At 44.1% G+C, this 18,008-nt stretch overlaps 2 protein-coding genes across 2 annotated transcripts in view; one reads left to right on the forward strand and one right to left on the reverse strand.

The window, feature by feature from the left end:
• PNPLA8 (patatin like phospholipase domain containing 8) overlaps nucleotides 1–1,115 on the reverse strand; it is a 45,838-nt gene extending 44,723 nt beyond the window's left edge. The window contains exon 1 of the mRNA XM_040644403.1: nucleotides 905–1,115. The gene's annotated coding sequence lies outside the window, so the exon portion shown is untranslated. The remainder of the gene's footprint in view (nucleotides 1–904) is intronic.
• Nucleotides 492–18,008, forward strand: part of NME8 (NME/NM23 family member 8) — an 85,487-nt gene continuing 67,970 nt past the window's right edge. The window contains exon 1 of the mRNA XM_040644406.1: nucleotides 492–815. The gene's annotated coding sequence lies outside the window, so the exon portion shown is untranslated. The remainder of the gene's footprint in view (nucleotides 816–18,008) is intronic.

Raw genomic sequence — 18,008 nt, forward strand, 5'->3', positions numbered from 1 at the left:
ACAGTTTAATACACTTTTTTTTAAAACTCTCGGATTTAAAAATTCTTACTATTTCACTGTTTTAACAGCATTTCCTCAACACAGTGAAGCATACTTTTGTCAGTTTGAAATCTCAGCAATAAGGACTATAACCAAGAACCAGATACAACTGTTACTGGAAGTAAAAACACCATTTTAAAGAAGACAGTCCCTTATGAACACCACTTCTACGTTCCCCCTAGAAGTCACCACTTTTCTTTAAAGTTATCATTGTATTAGGCGTAGAAACCAGGTTCCTCCCAGCATGACGACAGAAATGGCAAGGACGGGGAGCACTGCAACACAGTGATTCACACAGCTTCATCACCGAAAAAGCACACACCTGAACCTGCTGTGCGACAGCAGTGGAGGTCGGGAATTAAACGCGGGTAGAGTTAAAAAGAAGCCGCTGGTCTAAACATCGCTCAGCAGAATGACCCGGCGCACTGAGTGTGGAGGGCGACGTAGAATAGGGAAACCGTTTTGACAGTCACCAGGGAACTGCTGGAGAACCCTACAGTCCAGGGGCAGCCAAACACACTCGGGGTAACCAGGCTGGGAGTAGTGGGGGTGGGACAGAAAGCGCGGGGCGGGACCAGGGAAACCAAAACAGTTTGCGGGACCAGGGCAGCAAAACCCGCGGGGGCGGGCGGCGGGGACGGGCACCGCGCACCAATCAGCCCCAGGTCCGCGGCTCCTTCCGGTGCCCGGCTGCCTCTTGGAACCTTGGTCCCGGGACCTCCTCGAAGCCCGGCGTCTCCCCGCCCTCTTACTCTGCAAGCGCCCTCCAAGGACAGGTAAGAAGGGCCAGACAAGTGCCCGGGGAGACCAGGCTGCCCTCTTCCCTAACCTCTCGTGCCGCCTCTGTCCCCCCGCCGCCACTCACCGGGATGCAGGCCGCAACTACTTGGGCGGCAGCGGCGACGCGCCTCTGCCCGGGACCGACGTCCACTTTGACCGGCCCGCATCAGCTGAGCTTCCAACACAAACAGAAGAGCAGCGGCCGGGGCGCCACCCCCACACCTCCGTCCCGCCCCAGCGGAAGTGACGCACGCGCGGGTCGCGTCTACCGGCCGGGCCGGGAGGAACCCCTTTGCTCGGCTCCGGCCTGGGCCTCCCTGTCAATCGCCGCTCCCTCTCCTAGGCATGCGCAATAGAGCCTGAGTGAGCGAGGGGCGGGAAGCGTGCGTGCGTGCGTGCGTGCACGCGCCGGCTTGCGCCGGGGCAGGCGGGGCTGGGTGGTCGGCTTGGGGGCGTTGCTTTGCTCTGTGTGCTTGTCTTCGGCCCTCCATCTCTGCGGCCTTCCATCTCCACGTACCTGGGGGCCCCGTGGGCGCGCTGTCCAATCCGCGGAGCTGGGGGCTGCGTTATCAGCGGCCGAGAGGGTAGTGAGTGGCGTGGGCCGGGGTGGCCCTTTGCAGTCGCCATTCTTGGGCATGGCCACCGCGGCTAAATATCTTTGGAAAGCGCGTTCACATGTATTATCGAATTGGAAGTTAGCCTGTGACATTACCGTATACGTCCCACAGAAGGTCCCACACTCACATTTTTCGAGTTCTGACATTGTATGCATAACAGATGTGCAATCTACAGCCTTAAGACAAATACGGCCCATCGGCTGTTCTTGTACATCTGTGAGCTAAGAATGCCTTTTACATTTTCAGTGGTTAAAAAAATAGAGTATGCTTTGGAACACATGCAGTAACATGAAATTCAAATTTCAATGTCCATAAAGTTTTTTTTATTAGAACAGAACCATGCCCATTCTTCTATGTCAAGCAACTTTCATGCTGCAGCAGTGAATGTGAGTAGTTACAACAGTTTGTTCTCTTGAACTGACCTTGCCATTAAATCGAGGATAGGAAACATAGAAAAGTGGCCTGTACTAGACTACAATCTCAAAATGATACGAAGACTTAGACTCTTTTCCCTTAAGGCTCACCAGGCTTTAGCACCCTGTAAGGTTATTGTAAAATCTTTAAGGAAGGAATTGCATGAGCTGTCAAACATAGTGGATATTAAACTGAAACTGATTACTCTCCCTCTCTCTCTATATATATATGTATATATATGGAAATATATATAAATGTAAACATGCGTCTCTCTTTATGTATGCAAATATGTATATGTATGTAAATATGTGTATATATGTAAATTTTTAAATTATGGCAAGGAAGCCATCTTGTTATCTTGTTAGGCTCTTGGTGCACAGATGGCTGGATAGTGTACATCACAATGCCTAAAGCACATAATTCAGACATGTTATTTATTTATACAATAGTGAAAAGATGTACACAGCAAATTAAACTTTAGAGGTGTTTGGAAGTAACTTCAGTTCTGGAATGATGCTTCTCCCCTTTGTTAGAAAAATTATTCTTACACTTGTTAAAACTATAAGGAAGACCTTATTGAAGGCTATTGCTGTAGGTGTCAAGACGATTGCGGTAGGGGAGAGAGATGGGGCTCAACTATGAATACAACAAAGACAGCTGGAGATGACAGCCGATGAGCAGAGTGAGAAGGGGTCAGTGGATAGAAAATTACTAAAGGGGACATCAAGGGTGGGAGTGATTCTTGCTAAACTGATTTCACAGGATTCTTGCTGAGGACAGGCCAGTGAGGTCATATATCAAAGGTGAGGGATGAGGAATTTGATCAGATAGAAAGGGTGGGAGATTCTCTCCAAACTGGCTTAGCAGGATTCTTGCTAAAACTGGACTTGGCAGGCCAAAGACAGGGCCCAGGCAGGAAGCCTACGTGAGAGGAGGACTCACATATGCCTCAAGTTTGGTCAAACAGAAAGTCTTTGTCACCATCTATTCTCTCCTTGTTTTCCTTTATTCCTTAATTTAGTCAGGCTTCATCAAATATCTAGATTTTCCTCCCATGTCAGAAATTTTCAAATAATTCCCCAGTCCTCCTTCTCCTTCTTTGCCCATCCCTTCCCTCCCTGTCTACCCCTGTACCTTTAACAGTCATAAAGTCTGATGATTGCTACTGCCACATCTCCCTCACCTTTCCACCGCTCTGCATTGTCATTTCCACTGCATTAATTTAGGCTTTCATCCTTGAGACACAATCTTATCCAAACTGGTTTCCCAGGCTATACCTGACCTCCAACCCAGAGCCATTCTCTTCTGTGCAGCCAAAGTAATCTTTCTAAAGTATAAATCCAATCATGTGTTTTCCCTGATTAAAACATTTTTGCTGTCCCTTCATCTCCATAGAATAAAATGCATAGCATGGTTGGCTCTGACCCTGCCAACCTTCCAGCCTTAACTTCACCATAGGCCCCTTGCTCTTTACCCTTTTTTCTATTAACTAGTAAGGTCTGGCTCATAATACCTGTTCAAAGAATGTCTAGTCCCTTTATTGTTCAAACAAAACTTAATGCTGTAGCCAAAATAAATTTAGACATATTGCTGGGAGGTATTTCTCCAAATCACCTCAGTGAGGGACATGCCAGGAAATAATTCGAGAAGAATCGTTACTGTGGTAGGCAGAATAATGGCCTCTTTAAAAATGCTCGTGCCCTTCAACCTGTGAATATATAATGTTCCCCAAACATAATATAGTTCTCCAAATACCTTGTGCCTTTTTGTACTTCAGTGCCTTTGTTTATGCCTCCTTCAAACCCAGAAAAGCCTACAAAACCTAAACATACTATTACCATACAATCCAGCAATCCCATTCCTTGGTATTTATCCAAAGGAGTTAAAAACTTATGTCCACACAAAAACCCACACATAGAGGTTTATAGCAGTTTTATCTATTATCGTCAAAACTTAGAAACATCCAAGATGTCCTTCAGTAGTTGAATGAACAAACAACTGTGATACATCCAAGCAATGGAATATTGGTCAGTGATAAAAAGAAGTGAGCCTCAAGCCATGGAAAGATGTGGAGGAAGCTTAAATGCTTATTACTAACTGAAAGAAGCCAACCTGAAAAGGCTACCTACTGTATGATGCCAACCATGTGACATTCTGGAAGAGGCAAAACTATGGAGGCAATAAAAAGACCAGTGGTTGCTAAGGGTTAGGACTGGGGAGAAAGGGGGATGAATAGACAGAGCCCAGAGGATTTTTAGAGCAGTGAACATACTCTATATGATACTATGATGGTGACTACATGTTATTAAAACACGTAGAATGTACACCAACAGGGAACCCTAAACTATGGGCTCGGGGTTATTACAATGCGTCGATGTAGATTCATTGATTGTAACAAAGGTACCAGTCTGGCGATGTTGATCATGGGAAAGGCCATGCATATATAGGGGCAGAAGGTCTATGAGAAATCTCTGTATCCTCCTGTCAATTTTTCTGTGAACCTAAAACTTCTCTAAAAAAATTAAGTCTTTAAAAATTTAAAAAGAAAAACCAGAAAAGGCTTATCTTACTACTTCAAAGAGTAAATCATTCTTTCCATTTGTCCTTGCTTCTCCTAGTGCCCTGGCTGCACAGTAATTAATTCATTGTAATTCATTCATTTATATGCCTATGAGTTTCCTGTAGGCAGGAAGTATAACAAACATATTTATATTTGTATCCTCTGGATCTAGCATAGATCCCTAGCAAATAGTAGACCCTCTAAAATTCTGTATTATTGAATTGATTTTTAATTTTATTCAGATTACTAGTTAATAAATTTTAAAAATTGGTGATTCTTTTGATGTTGGAAAAAGTTTTAAGAGAAAAGAGAATTTCAATTACTTTCTAAAAAATTTTTATTTAAAATTTTTATTTGAATTTCAATTACTTTCAAACAAAATAAATCCAGTAAGGTACAAAATAGGAAATTATCTTATGTTTTGAATAGGAGACTAATAATATTTAATAGTCTTCAGGAAAACGTCATACTTGGAATAACTCGAAATACAGTAATTGTTCAACCCCGTTTTCTTTCGCTGCTAGATAAAATAGACACGCATATTGCTCTTGTGTCCTTGACTGCCTGTTTTCATTCCATTTACAAGATTTACTGAGTGCCTATCTTAGACCTTTCCCTTTTGTAAATCCATAGTCAACCCTTTTTTTCTACTAACTAGTATGGTCAGGTTCATAATACCTGTTCAAAGAACGTCTAGTCTCTTTATTGTTCAAACAAAACTTAATGCTGTAGCCAAAATAAATTTAGACATATTGCTATGAGGTATTTCTCCAAATCACCTCAGTGAGGGATATGCCTGGAAATAATTCTAGAAGAGTAGTTACTGTGGTAGGCAGAGTAATGGCCTCTTAAAAATGCTCATGCCTCTCAGCCTGTGAGTATATTATGTTACATGGCAAAAGGGACTTTGAGGAGGTAGTCAGGATACAGATCTTAAGGGAAGAAAATCATCCGGGATTGTCCATCTAATCACATGTTCCCCTGAAAGTGGAGAACTTTCTCAGGTTGGAAGCAGTAGAGATTTGGCAGAAGAAAAGTTGGAGAGATGCGTGGGTGGCAGGAGTGGCAGGAAGAAGTGGGGACAATTTGACAAGGAATACAGATGGCCTTAAGGAGCTAAGAGATGTTCTTGGCTGTAGCCAACGAGGAAACAGGGACCGCAAGGAACTGAATTATGCCAAAAGCTAAATTACCTTTTATTTAAAAAAAAAAAAAGGATTTTATTTATTTGTTTGAGAGAGAGAGGTAGCAAGAGCGAGGGGAGGATCAGAGGGGGAGGGAGAAGGATAAGCAGACTCCCCGCTGAGCGCAGAGCCCCCTGGGGGTGATCCTAGGACCCCAAGACCATGACCCGAGGTGAAGTCAAGAGTCGGACCCTTAATCGCTCAGTCCACTGAACCAACCAGGCACCCCATAAAAGCTAAATTACCTTTAAAAGCATGCTGTCCCCGAGAGCCAAAAGATACAAGTTGACATCCTGGTTTTTACCATATGAGACCTGGAGCAGAGGTAACAGGCAACCCTACCCGGACTTCTGACCTACAAATTGTGACATAATAAATTTGAATTGTTTTAAGTCACTAAATGTGTGGTATTTTGCTTCAGCAACAATAGGAAATTAATACAATTGCCTTTATATCATTTGAAGTCATCAAAGCAAGGACTTTATCTGTTTTGATCGCTAGCATCTAGGCCTGGCATTTAGTAGGTACTCAGTAATATTTGATGCGTGCAACTCGGATGAACTAGATTCATTGCTTCAGCAGTTATCTACTGTGTGTTTACTATGCCTGGCGCCAAGCTATTCGGTAAAAAATTGAAGAACCTTCACAGAACTTATGGAGTGAGTTTAGGTAATGATACCAGTAATGTGGAAAGAACTCTAATAGAGATATGCACCTGGTATTGTAAGAGCTTAGGGCAGGGAGACCCAGCCCAGCCTGTGGGGTTAGGAAAGGCTCACTTGGGAAGAGGACTTCTGAACTGAGTCTTAGAAGATGGAGTTGTTAGCAAGGCGGATGGTAGCAGTGGAGGTGGTAAAGGTGTGGAGACGAGGGAGAGAGTGTACAGAGAGAGCAGACATCGTGGTCAAAGGTGGTAAAATAACAATCAACTCGGTCATCGAGCGCTCACCCGGACTCATGAAAGGAATGGCCATATGTTCCCTGTTGCTGGTCCTGCAAATGGGATGTAAGCGTTTGGTGAGTGCTGAGACCGAGCTTGGCCTTGATCTTCTAGGTAATCAGAATCACTGTCAGATTTGAGGCAAAAGAGTAATATAGTCAAGTTTAAGTTTTAGATTCGTGTGTGTGTGTGTGTGTGTGTGTGTGTGTGTGTTTTGAGAGGGGGCCAGGAGGAGAGGGAGAGAGAGAGAATCTCGAACACACTCCTAGGCCCGGTCTCATGACCCTGAGATCACGACCCTGAGATCGTGACCTGAGCCAAAATCAAGTCGGATGTTCAACTGACTGAGCCCCCCAGGTGCCCCTGAGCCCCCCAGGTGCCCCTGGTCAAATTTAAGTTTTAGGTAGATTCCTTTTGGCATCATGAGAAGAAGGCAAGATGTGAAGAAGATGAGGAGCCCTGTTATGTTGTTTTCCTATTTAATAATCTATTAATAAAATCATCCTTTCTTCCCCCCTCCCTTCCCAAATTGCCTTAAAGAATTTGCTTATCTATATATTCAGTCCAGACCTCTTTATCAAACTTGAACCAGTATATCCAACCATCTACTGGGACATCCTCAGAGCAGCTAAAGGAGCTGTATAAGGTAATTTTCTGAGTGAAGAAAGAATAGTATTATTGAGAGATGAGTTGTATCACAGGTTTTAGCATGAGAGTGATAACACAAAATTAAAATCTTAAGGACACACATGATTATATATTTTAAAGATTTTATTTATTTATCTAACAGAGAGAGAGAGAGCACAAGCAGGGAGAGGGGCAGAGGGAGAGGGAGAAGCAGGCTTCCTGCTGAGCAGGGAGCCCAAGGCAGGGCTCCATCCAAGGACCCTGGGACCATGACCTGAGCCGAAGGCAGATGCTTAACCCACGGAGCCACCCAGGTGCCCCTATAATTACATTTTTTAAAAGATTTATTTACTTGTTTTAGAGAGAGAGAAAGAGAGCATGAGTGGCAGGGGCAGAGGGAAAGGGTGAGAGACTCTTAAGCAACTCCCCACTGACTGCAGAGCCCGACACGAGACTCAATCCGATGACTGTGAGATCCTGACCTGAGCTGAAATCATGAATTGGACATTTAATCAACTGAGTTACCCACACATCCCAATAATTATAATTTTTAACTTGCTTTTGAACATAAAATACATTTTACCTTTTACCTAATACTTTTGTAGATTATGCCTTGTCTTAATACTTACTTGTGGGATAGCGGGCTTTACTGCCAATGTTTTGTAGCCAAATATCAGTATTTGTGTAACTTCAGAGTTAATACAGGATTAGAGGGCTAGCCTCACCATTGAGTGGTTGTGAAACTTTGGGCGAATAACCCGTGCAAGCCTCCCTTTTCCCATCAGTAAAAGTTCTTGGAATCTCAGTTCAGTCACTTAAGGGCGTTATGATCTGTGGCCAGGGACTGAGGTGCTTTGAATGGACAGCGTGGTCAGGCTCCTGCAAACTCCTCGACAGTGTCCTAGGGTGTTGGACCTTTCAAGGCAAAAGCAGCTCCCACAGAACCACAGAATTTGTCTGGGAGAAAAGTTTTTCCCAGAAGCAGAGGAATGCAGGGAAGAAAAGCAAAAAGGCGGGGGCACACAGCAGGCACAGGGACACTGGTTGGAAGGATGAATGAGTCAGTCCCAGAAGCAAGAGAGCAAGTAGCTCTTTTCCTTCAATATTTTTTATAGTCTCTGAGAGTTTAGAGGTTGCTCGGGGACTAACACTGTCTGGCAAGTGCAGTGCTCGTGGCAAGCAAGGAGTCTGAAGTCAGGTAGCCTCAGCTCATTCCAGGGCTAGCTTTGCCACTTACTTGAACAAATTACCTAACTTTTTTGTTTTTAAGATTTATTTTTTTATTTTTGAGGCCGGGGTGGGAGGTGGGGAGGAGCAGAGGGAGAGAGTGGAGCCTGACGCGGGGCTCAATCCCAGAACCCCAAGATCAAGACCTGAGCTGAAACCAAGAGTTGGACACTCAACCAACTGAGCCACCCGGCCGTCCCAAATTACCCACCTTTAAGTCTCAGTTCTAAGTCTTGAGAAATACATTCTTCTGTTTACCAGGACCTTTTCAAGGGTGCATGAGTACAGTTTGAGATAGCATCTCAATTTTTAAAAGGCATCAATATGGACTTCAGAGATATATAAACCAGAGTTATTATTTTGTATCTTGTGACCTCTTTATTTTATTTTTTTTTAAAGATTTTATTTATTTATTTGACAGAGAGCATAAGCGGGGGGGGGGGGGAGACAAGCAGACTCCCCACTGAGTATGGAGCCAGAAGCAGGGCTCAATCCCAGGACCCTGAGATCATGACCTGAGCTGAACTCCAATGCTTAACCAACTGAGCCACCCAGGCACCCCTCTCATGATCTCTTTAAATCTTACTTTTCTCGTCCAAAAAAAAGTGGATGCAATAGTACTGATCTTATAGGGTTTTACAGAGACATAAATGACACAATACATGTGAAATGCCTAGTATTTAAAAAAATATTTATTGTATGCTTTTTATGACCTGATCATTGTGATAGTTTTGAATATACATTGGTCAGTAAAAGAGATGTGGTTCCAGCCCTTGTGAAATGAGCAATTCAGCAGTATGCACATGAAGAATATACTCAGTGAATTTTGTTAATATTATTAGCATATTAATGCCAAATTAATAGGGCTGAAAAGAAGTACATAGAGTCCTAGAGATATTATCTGAAGTAAGAGGCTGCCAGAACCATTGTAGTAGAATGTCTAATTCCATTCAGTAAAAATGACATTTATGAGGGGTGCATGGATGGCTCAGTGGGTTAAGCATCCAACTCTTGATTTCAGCTCCGGTCACAATCTCAGGGTTGTGAGATCGAGCCCTGCCTTGGGTTCTGCACTGAGATGCTCTCTTTCCCTCTTCCTCTGCCCCTCCTCCTCCATTTGCACACGCCCTCTCTCTCTCTCTCTCTTTCTCAAAAAAAATTTTCTTAAATGACATTTATGGGGATACTTGGTGGCTCAGTCAGTTAAGTGTCTGCCTTCGGCTCAGATCATGATCCCGGGGTCCGGGAATCAAGTCCTGCAAGGTGTTCTCAGCTTGAACAGTTTGAGAAGAAGAGGAAAAGACCAGTCTAAAAGAAATGGGAAATGAGTTCTCTCGAGGAACATTAGCTAATGCTTACCCATGTGAGTCACGGACTTCAGAGTGGGTGAAGCAAGCTCGTATGCAAATTGAAATAGTCAGAAACTGTGGTGCATCTTCCCAATCCCTACAGATCGGGAAGTGAAACAATTCAAGGGAATCACAATGCGTGAGTCAAGAGAGCATCTTTCTTCAGCAAGGAAGCCCAAATGCAAAAGTTTCCTTATTTTTTTCAGCCAGGAACTTGGCAGCATGGGAGAAGCAGGTGCCTCGCTAGCTAATATGCCAACCACCATAATTCAAATTAATGATTTTAAGTTAAGTTTTTTAAAGATTTTATTTATTTATTTGTCAGAGAGAGAGAGAGCTAGAGCACGAGCATGAGTGCGAGGGGGGCCGGGGGCCGGGGCGGGGGGGGGGGCAGAGAGAGAAGCAGCTCTCAGCTGAGCAAAGAGCCGATGTGGAACTTGATCCCGGGACCCTGGGATCATGACCTGAGCCAAAGGCAGATGCTTAACCCATTGAGCCACCCAGGTGTCCCTGATTTTAAGTGAATTAAACTGTATGAAAAAAATTCCTAAGCTGAAGTAAAATGGTCCCCAAAATGTGAAGTGGAATATGGAAAGAGACGGGGTGGCGGGCGGGCATGTTACCCCACCAATGTTGTAAAACACTAATTACCTGATGGAAACCATATAAGGATATTGGTGTTGGAGAAGGTTTGGAGGAAAGAGAACACTTGTAGTGGTTGGTGGGAATGTAAATTGGTGCAGTCACTGTATGGAGTTTCCCCCAAATTAAAACTGTAACTACCATACAATCCAGCAATTCCATTTCTGGAAATTTACCCAAAAAAGACAAAAACACTACTAAATGATGTCTGTACCCATGTTCATTGCAGCATTCGTTATTTACAATAGTCAGAATAAGGAACCTAAGGGTCCATCGATGAATGATTAGATAAAGAAAATGTGGTATTTATATACAATGAAATCTTGCTATTTGCAGCAACACGGAGAGACCCTGGGGCATTATGCTAAGTGAAAAAAGACAGAGAAAGGCATTTACCATATATTCTCACTTATATTTGGAAGTTTAAAACAAAAACAAAAACAACCCCATCCCCCCCAAAATAGCCCCTAAATATGAGAAACAGATCCATGGTTGCCAGAGGTGAGGGGCGGGGGGTAGGCGACATGGCTGAAGGGAGTCAAAAGGTACAGACTTCCAGTTATAAAATAAAGTCATGGGATCTAATGTACAGCGTGGCAACGATAGTTAATAATACTGTATTGCACATTTGAAAGTTGCTAAGGCGGTAGGTTTTAAAAGTTCTCATTACAAGAAAATAATTTTGTAACAGGAAAAAAAAGAAAAAAAGAGAAAGCAATCCATTCGATCATGGAAAAGGTGAATTTATAAGGGTAATGGCTACCTCTGGAGAATAATTAAAAACAAAGTTGGAATAATGTCAATCCTCAGATCATCTCATTTATCTGCAAAGAGATTCTTTTTTTTTTTTTTTAAGATTTTATTTATTTATTCGACAGAGATAGAGACAGCCAGCAAGAGAGGGAACACAAGCAGGGGGAGTGGGAGAGGAAGAAGCAGGCTCACAGCAGAGGAGCCTGATGTGGGGCTCGATCCCACAACGCCGGGATCACGCCCTGAGCCGAAGGCAGACGCTTAACCGCTGTGCCACCCAGGTGCCCCTGCAAAGAGATTCTTGAGGTGAGGGCTAGGTGTTTAGTACCAGTAAACTCCAGCCACAGATAAAGAGAAGGGTTGGTTTTCCAGTTGGGGTAGATGGAGTCCAGTGGCTGCTGTTGGTTGGAATAGCAGAGATTAAATCTCACAGAGAAGATTGAGTTTTGAAGGAGAACTAGATTCAATACAGGTTTTTTCTTTCTGATTTTTTTCTTCCTTCAGTAAAATATTCCCCAAGTGCTTAGCTGAGCATTCTCAGACACGGGACAAAAAGTCCTAAAATTAGGATATGTATTTAAACATAATGTTTTTTAAAAAGTATGTTTTAAAATCCTGAGGGATTAAAATTCTTTAAATATAGCCTTTCCCCCCAAAACTGTTAGAGTAAGGCATTAACGTTGGTAATTATCCTAAGTCGGTTTTCAGAAGACAAAGTCAGTTTGTCCTGCTCAAGAGCAGGTCTGAAGCAGACGCTGGGGGAGATGCCACCATCTGACCCACTCTTCCCATTCCATGGAAGATGTCATCTGAGAAGGCCATCGGTGGGTAGTCTCTGCTCCGAGGATGATGTGGTGGGTGTCCCTTAGCATCCTACAGTTGTTCAATTACCACCATGAAACATTCTTAGGAAAGTGGTAACGAAATCTGCAACTGCTAATTCCCAAGCCTGTTTCTACTCCTAGGTCATTAACCAAGACCCTGAAGTGCCAGACACGATGCCCTGTTTGACCCCAAACACCAGAGACGAAGCCCACCCAGACACTGGAGGCAGCCCCTGGCACTTGGACCTCTCCCGACTCTGGGCACCTGTGTTCTTGGTCCCTCTCCTCATCTGTCTGTGTGTTCATGTGGGTGGCTCCCTCCGTCTCACTCTCTCCCGGGTGCACCATAACTTTCTTCCATGGAGACATGGGATTTGAAACCAGAAGGGTCCAGACAGACCATCCCACATCCCTCCCCTCCATTTCACAGACGGGAGATGGAGGCCCAGACGGGCCCTTCTGTCCCTCTCCCTTTTCTCCCCTGAGGAAGGTGACCCAGGGCAGCATTTCTGTGACTGAAGAGCATCGAACAGCATGTTGCAAAAAACTCTTTTTGTTGTTGTTTCAAATATCCCTGGCACTTATGTTCTAGTGCCCAAAAGTCTTGGATGGTTGACAGTCATGCATATTAGTCTTTAAATATGTATAAATGTGTACTTTGTCCTGGCAGAGTGTTCTCTACATTTGATAAAAGGATGAATGATTTTAAGGACAGCAAGAACGACTGAGATTAGACATTAAGAAAAAGCTCTCCTTGGGGCGCCCGGGTGGCTCAGTCGTTAAGCGTCTGCCTTCTGCCCAGGGCGTGATCCCAGGGTCCTGGGATCGAGTCCCACATCAGGCTCCTCCACTAGGAGCCTGCTTCTTCCTCTCCCACTCCCCCTGCTTGTGTTCCTTCTCTCGCTGGCTGCCTCTCTCTCTGTCAAATAAATAAATAAAATCTTAAAAAAAAAAGAAAAGAGAAAGTTCTCCTGCAGGCGGAGAGACATTTATGCTGGCACTCCATTCACGTGCTCAACCTTGATTCATACCACACCGTGCTCCCTCCCTTGGATTTGATTTGCTCCTTGAGCCCACCCAGGTAGGTCTTCGTGCATTGTGTCCTTTGCATCTGTGGATTGCTCTGCCTGGAGTGCTTTTCCCTCTTATACACGTCAGGCTGCCTCTTATCATTCAGGTCTCAGCGTTGATGTCATGTCCTCAAGAAAGCTATGCGTAACTGCCACCACGATAGGCAAATTCTTGGGGACTATCTCAGGTCCCGTTTGAATTCTTTGCATATGATTTCCTACCAGATCTTTTATCGCTTAATTGTGCATCGTGGGTTTATTGTCTGCTGGGGTATACTGCCTCCAGTATTGCCGTGTACTTCGCTTTTGGACCTTTAGATCGAACAGGCCACCCTGACTAGTGTTTCAAAGTCTTGGTCAATGATTGTTAACAGGTATGAGAATTAAGAGTTGTTGATTTACTTACCACTTTCCTAAGGATGTGTTTCACCAGACCCTAACTGGACAGTTTATGGTTACTTCCCAGTGCCCAGAACAGTGCCTTGTACATTACACATTGAAAGAATTCAACATTTGTTGAATGTATAAATTACATGATTTTCTAAGAGTGGCTGGGAAGAATCTTCCTTTTGAAGATAATTATTCGACCATTTTTAACTTCATTTCTACCTTCATTCAAATGAAGGTAGAATGTGAGAGCTGGAATTGACCTAAAAGGGGCTCTTTTGAATCCAAGTAGATCATTTCTCAGGAGAAGAAACTGAGGACAGAGAGGCAGCCTGAGTTGAGGCCACACAGATGCCCTGCCCCGGAGACTCTGTCCCTTCCTGACCTGCTCTGCAGCCCTGCTGACCATCACCAAGGCCACTACAACTGGAGGTTCTGCCATATTCCAAGAGTCTTGACTCTTTTGAGGTTGGCGGTGTCCCTGAACACTTTGGAAGCATCCCAGAGCATGAAGACATTCAATCGAGAATGAGGAGACATTTTGTTCAACATGAACTTGTCCTATAATCTTCTTTCTAGCTTCAGATCTCCAAGTGTTTTGTGTGAACTCTTGTGCCTTGGGGTGCCGATCTGATTCCACTATAGAAAAAGCCAGTCACCTCTTCAGGGGCTACTGACACTGTGGTTCAACTTTTTTCTCTGCTTTATCTGAAAGGAAGATATCGTTTCCTTAGAGCCCAGGAAAGGAACTGGAGATTGCACTACCAAAGAATCAGATACAATGCAGGTCAATAGGTTAAACTCAGCCGCTTTCTGAAATGATAATTATCTTTGTGTTCCAACATCTAGATGTCAGTTCAGTTAGGATGTGGTTAACAATATATTTGATTAATGTGACAAGGAGGACTTGGTAAAAATTCACAGAAAGAAACTTTTTCAGGTATAATAAGATCCAGAAGCTGTGCTAAGATATACACACGTCTGTCACTGTAATGCTTTAAAAATGAACCTCCCAGGGCAATGTTTCTCAAATGTTATTGTGCTTATGAATCACCTGGAGATCTTGGTAGGAAGCAGATTTCGATTCAACAGGTCTGGGGTGGGGCCTGAGATTCTGCATTTCTAACTGGTATCTAAGCAACGCACAAGCTGCTGGTCCATGGCCCACATTTTGTGTCGGAGACTCTGTACTGCATTGTCCAATATGGTAGCCATCTGCCACATGTGGCTAATTTGATTAAATTACATTAAACTTAACAATTCACTTCCTCAGTTCCTTTCGTCCCGTTTCAAGTGCTTAATTACAGAAAGTTCTATTGCACAGATACACTAAAGAAAGCACGACATATTAAATAATTCCTAGTCCCCATGAGCTCACCTCCTCTCTTTCCTAGATAGCTTCCAGCTTCTATCTGAAGAACAGCAAGCATTGGTTGGATAAGCAGGAATAAGAGAGCCAGGGAGATGGGTGCTTGCGGAATCCGAAGAATAAAGGTATTTCAAGAAAGGGGTCCAATGTTGCCAAGAGGCCAAATAAGCTAAGATTCAAAAAATGTCCATTGACTGTGAAATTGCAGGGAGAGTAAGAGGGCAACGGTTGGTGGAATATAGGATCAGATGAGCGTGTTTTTTTTTTTTAAGATTTCTTTATTTATTTGAAAGAGGGGGGTGCAGAGGAAGAGAGATAGAGAGAGAGAGAATCTCCAGCAGATTCCATACTGAGCGTGGAGCCTGATTGCAGGGCTGGACCTCGCAACCCTGAGATCATGACCTGAGCCGAAGTTAAGAGTGGGACATTTAACCAACTGAGCTCCCCGGGCGTCTGCAGATGAGGATGTTTAAAGATGAAAGTTCTTTGCTTACTTCACATTGTTAAAATTTGACAATTCCAGTCTTGGCCCACAAGGGATTGGCCATATTGATATATTCCTTTTGGATTTTCAAGTCAACATGGATCCTGTGGTGACCTGGTACACATTTTAACCATTCAAAGAACTCAAATAGGTACCATTAGCCATCGAAGATTTCAGAGTCTCCAAGTCTGAGGAGCACATCTCAAGCCTTCATGGAAACCTCACATTTCTTTCTGGCTAAGTAAAAAAATAGTGATTTTGTCTATTTTCCTAGTGACTACAGAACCCATCACTCTGCACTCTTTTGCAGGCTCTAGTTAGAATGAAGAGCAATTTCACTAATCACTTTTTAACTCAAAATTTCACCAGACCCTTACCAATAAACTCTCTTCAAGGAGAAGCCAAGCCCCAAGGGATTTTGCTGATCAAAATCTGACACATTTTTCAGAGCCTGAAACGCAGTTTTAATTAGGTGCACGCACCAGCCTCTTTTTCAAGGAAAGAAAACTTCTTGATATTACGGTAATTACCCTGTTATTAGTAAATTGTAAAAAGAGTACAAACGCTTATAGAAGTTGGTGATGGGCAAAGCTGAGTACATTTTGCTGAAGCTCCAGCAGAAAAGCCCATTCAAGAAGCCTGGGCTGTTATCACAGCGGAGTGCAGACAAGGCTTCATTTCCCTGGGGGCCGTGTAACACTTCCGGTACTGCCTTCTGGATGGCTCCAAATTGCTAGCAGGCTGCATTATGTGGAGGCAAAGGGGAGCTGGCGCGGTCCTTGAATTGGACACCTGCGACGAGCTAGACAACTGGGATTTAGACTCAGATTGGCACCATGTGATTTGGGGCGAGCAATAGAATCTTTGATTCCTTTATTTTTAAAATAGCACAGAATTTTTTCCCCATCTTGGGGCGCCTGGGTGGCACAGCGGTTAAGCGTCTGCCTTCGGCTCAGGTCGTGATCCCGGCGTTACGGGATCGAGCCCCACATCAGGCTCCTCCGCTATGAGCCTGCTTCTTCCTCTCCCACTCCCCCTGCTTGTGTTCCCTCTCTCGCTGGCTGTCTCTATCTCTGTCGAATAAATAAATAAAATCTTTAAAAAAAAAAAAAAGAATTTTTCCCCATCCTAAGAGGGTATTTTTTTTTTTAAAGAGGAGCACAATGTAAAACTGACACCTCCCTCAAAAGCACCTTGAGTTCTTAAGATATTGTGCATGCTCCAAGCCGTCTCTAAGTTAATGGCTAGAATTTTCTTTCAAGGAATTAAAAAATGTCTGGGTTTCTTATGATTAACCAATGGGTTTCCGTCATGCGGACATGGGCTCAATAGGGACTTGTGGATGTCATAATGAAAACTGGCTTAGTTATGGGCACTGGGGAGAAAGATTGAGCCAGGAAAGGTGAAGCTGAGGGATGGATTGCACCCAAGGGGCTTGCCTCATGGGGCGGCTGGGCAGTCCAAGGACATGCTCCAAGGAAGTGACAGAGGCTAGCAGGTCCAACCTGCCATGAAGGGCAAAGACGAGGGAGGAATTCCAGGTGGTGGATGTGACCCAAATCCAGACAGGCAGAGGCCGTGAACCTGGCATTAGGCTCGTTCATGAATGGGCCCAGTGGGAAGGAGGCAGAGAGTAAGGCGGAGTTTCAGCTTCAACCCGCGTCAGAGTGGGTGGGGCAGCTTGTGAACAGGGTACTTCCGGCTACTGTGTGGGTGGGACGAAGCAGCCACTTTCAGCAAGCCACCAAGTTATCCTGATGCAATCGTTCAGGGGACCACCCCCAAGGGTGGTGAAAGCAGGCCTTATTCTTTCAGGTGTTGGTAGCCCAGAGAAGGGCTAGAGACTACCTCAGGGTCATATCCCTAGAAAGGAAGCTGATGTTCTGGAGAAGGAACTATGACAGGGGCACATTCTTAGGGAGCGACAACAGACTGGCAGGTAGGAAATGTCTAACTCAGGGGTAGTCAAGCATGTTCCCTGCATACACGTTGACAGAACATCCTGCCACACTTCCTGCCCTGATTATGGTCTCAGAGATATGATCTAAGAGGCAGGGCTTATCCAAGTCCAGGATGTGGGGATACATCACATCGAGACCAGCTTCACTATGCGTTTGTAGTCCTGGCCCTCATGTCCAAGGGCTGGGCACAAGTGTCTGATTACGGTGCGGGATCCCTTGCCCAAGCCCTGGCTGCCAGCACGCTGGAGGGAGAGGGTCTGGCCATTTATCTATTGTAGTGGGAGGCTGGTCCAGCTTGTCATCAAAGGTCTATTACCAGGACATTCCATTACTCCTGAGTAATTTAAGTTAAATACAAAACATAAAACATGGAGTTAAACAACCATATTGTGGGAATTAGTTGCTTCTCCTTCAGAGGCTCATAGTGTTATAGAAAGAGCATGAATTTAGGAGAAACTTAGGTGTCAGACGTCAGACACACACACACACACACACACACACACACACACACACACACACATTGGGGAACAAGAGTTGTTCAGCTACAAGGGGTCCTCCCTAATCGGATGAAATCTCAAGGGTCCGTTAGAGGTAGAGAAAAGAAATTTTAAAAATCAATTAAATGGTCAAGATCTGAAATAAAGTAAAAGGCACAGTGTTTCTCTAGATGCTGAAATGATATCTTCCTTGTTGCTCTGTAAATGAATTTATCTGGCCCCTAAAATCTGTTCCGGCCAGGAAATAATTAGACATGTAGGTTCCCTTTCTTATCCTCAAATTC

This window comes from Ursus maritimus, unplaced genomic scaffold, assembly GCF_017311325.1.
Source record: "Ursus maritimus isolate PB19 unplaced genomic scaffold, ASM1731132v1 scaffold_3, whole genome shotgun sequence".
NCBI classification, from domain to species: Eukaryota; Metazoa; Chordata; class Mammalia; order Carnivora; family Ursidae; genus Ursus; species Ursus maritimus.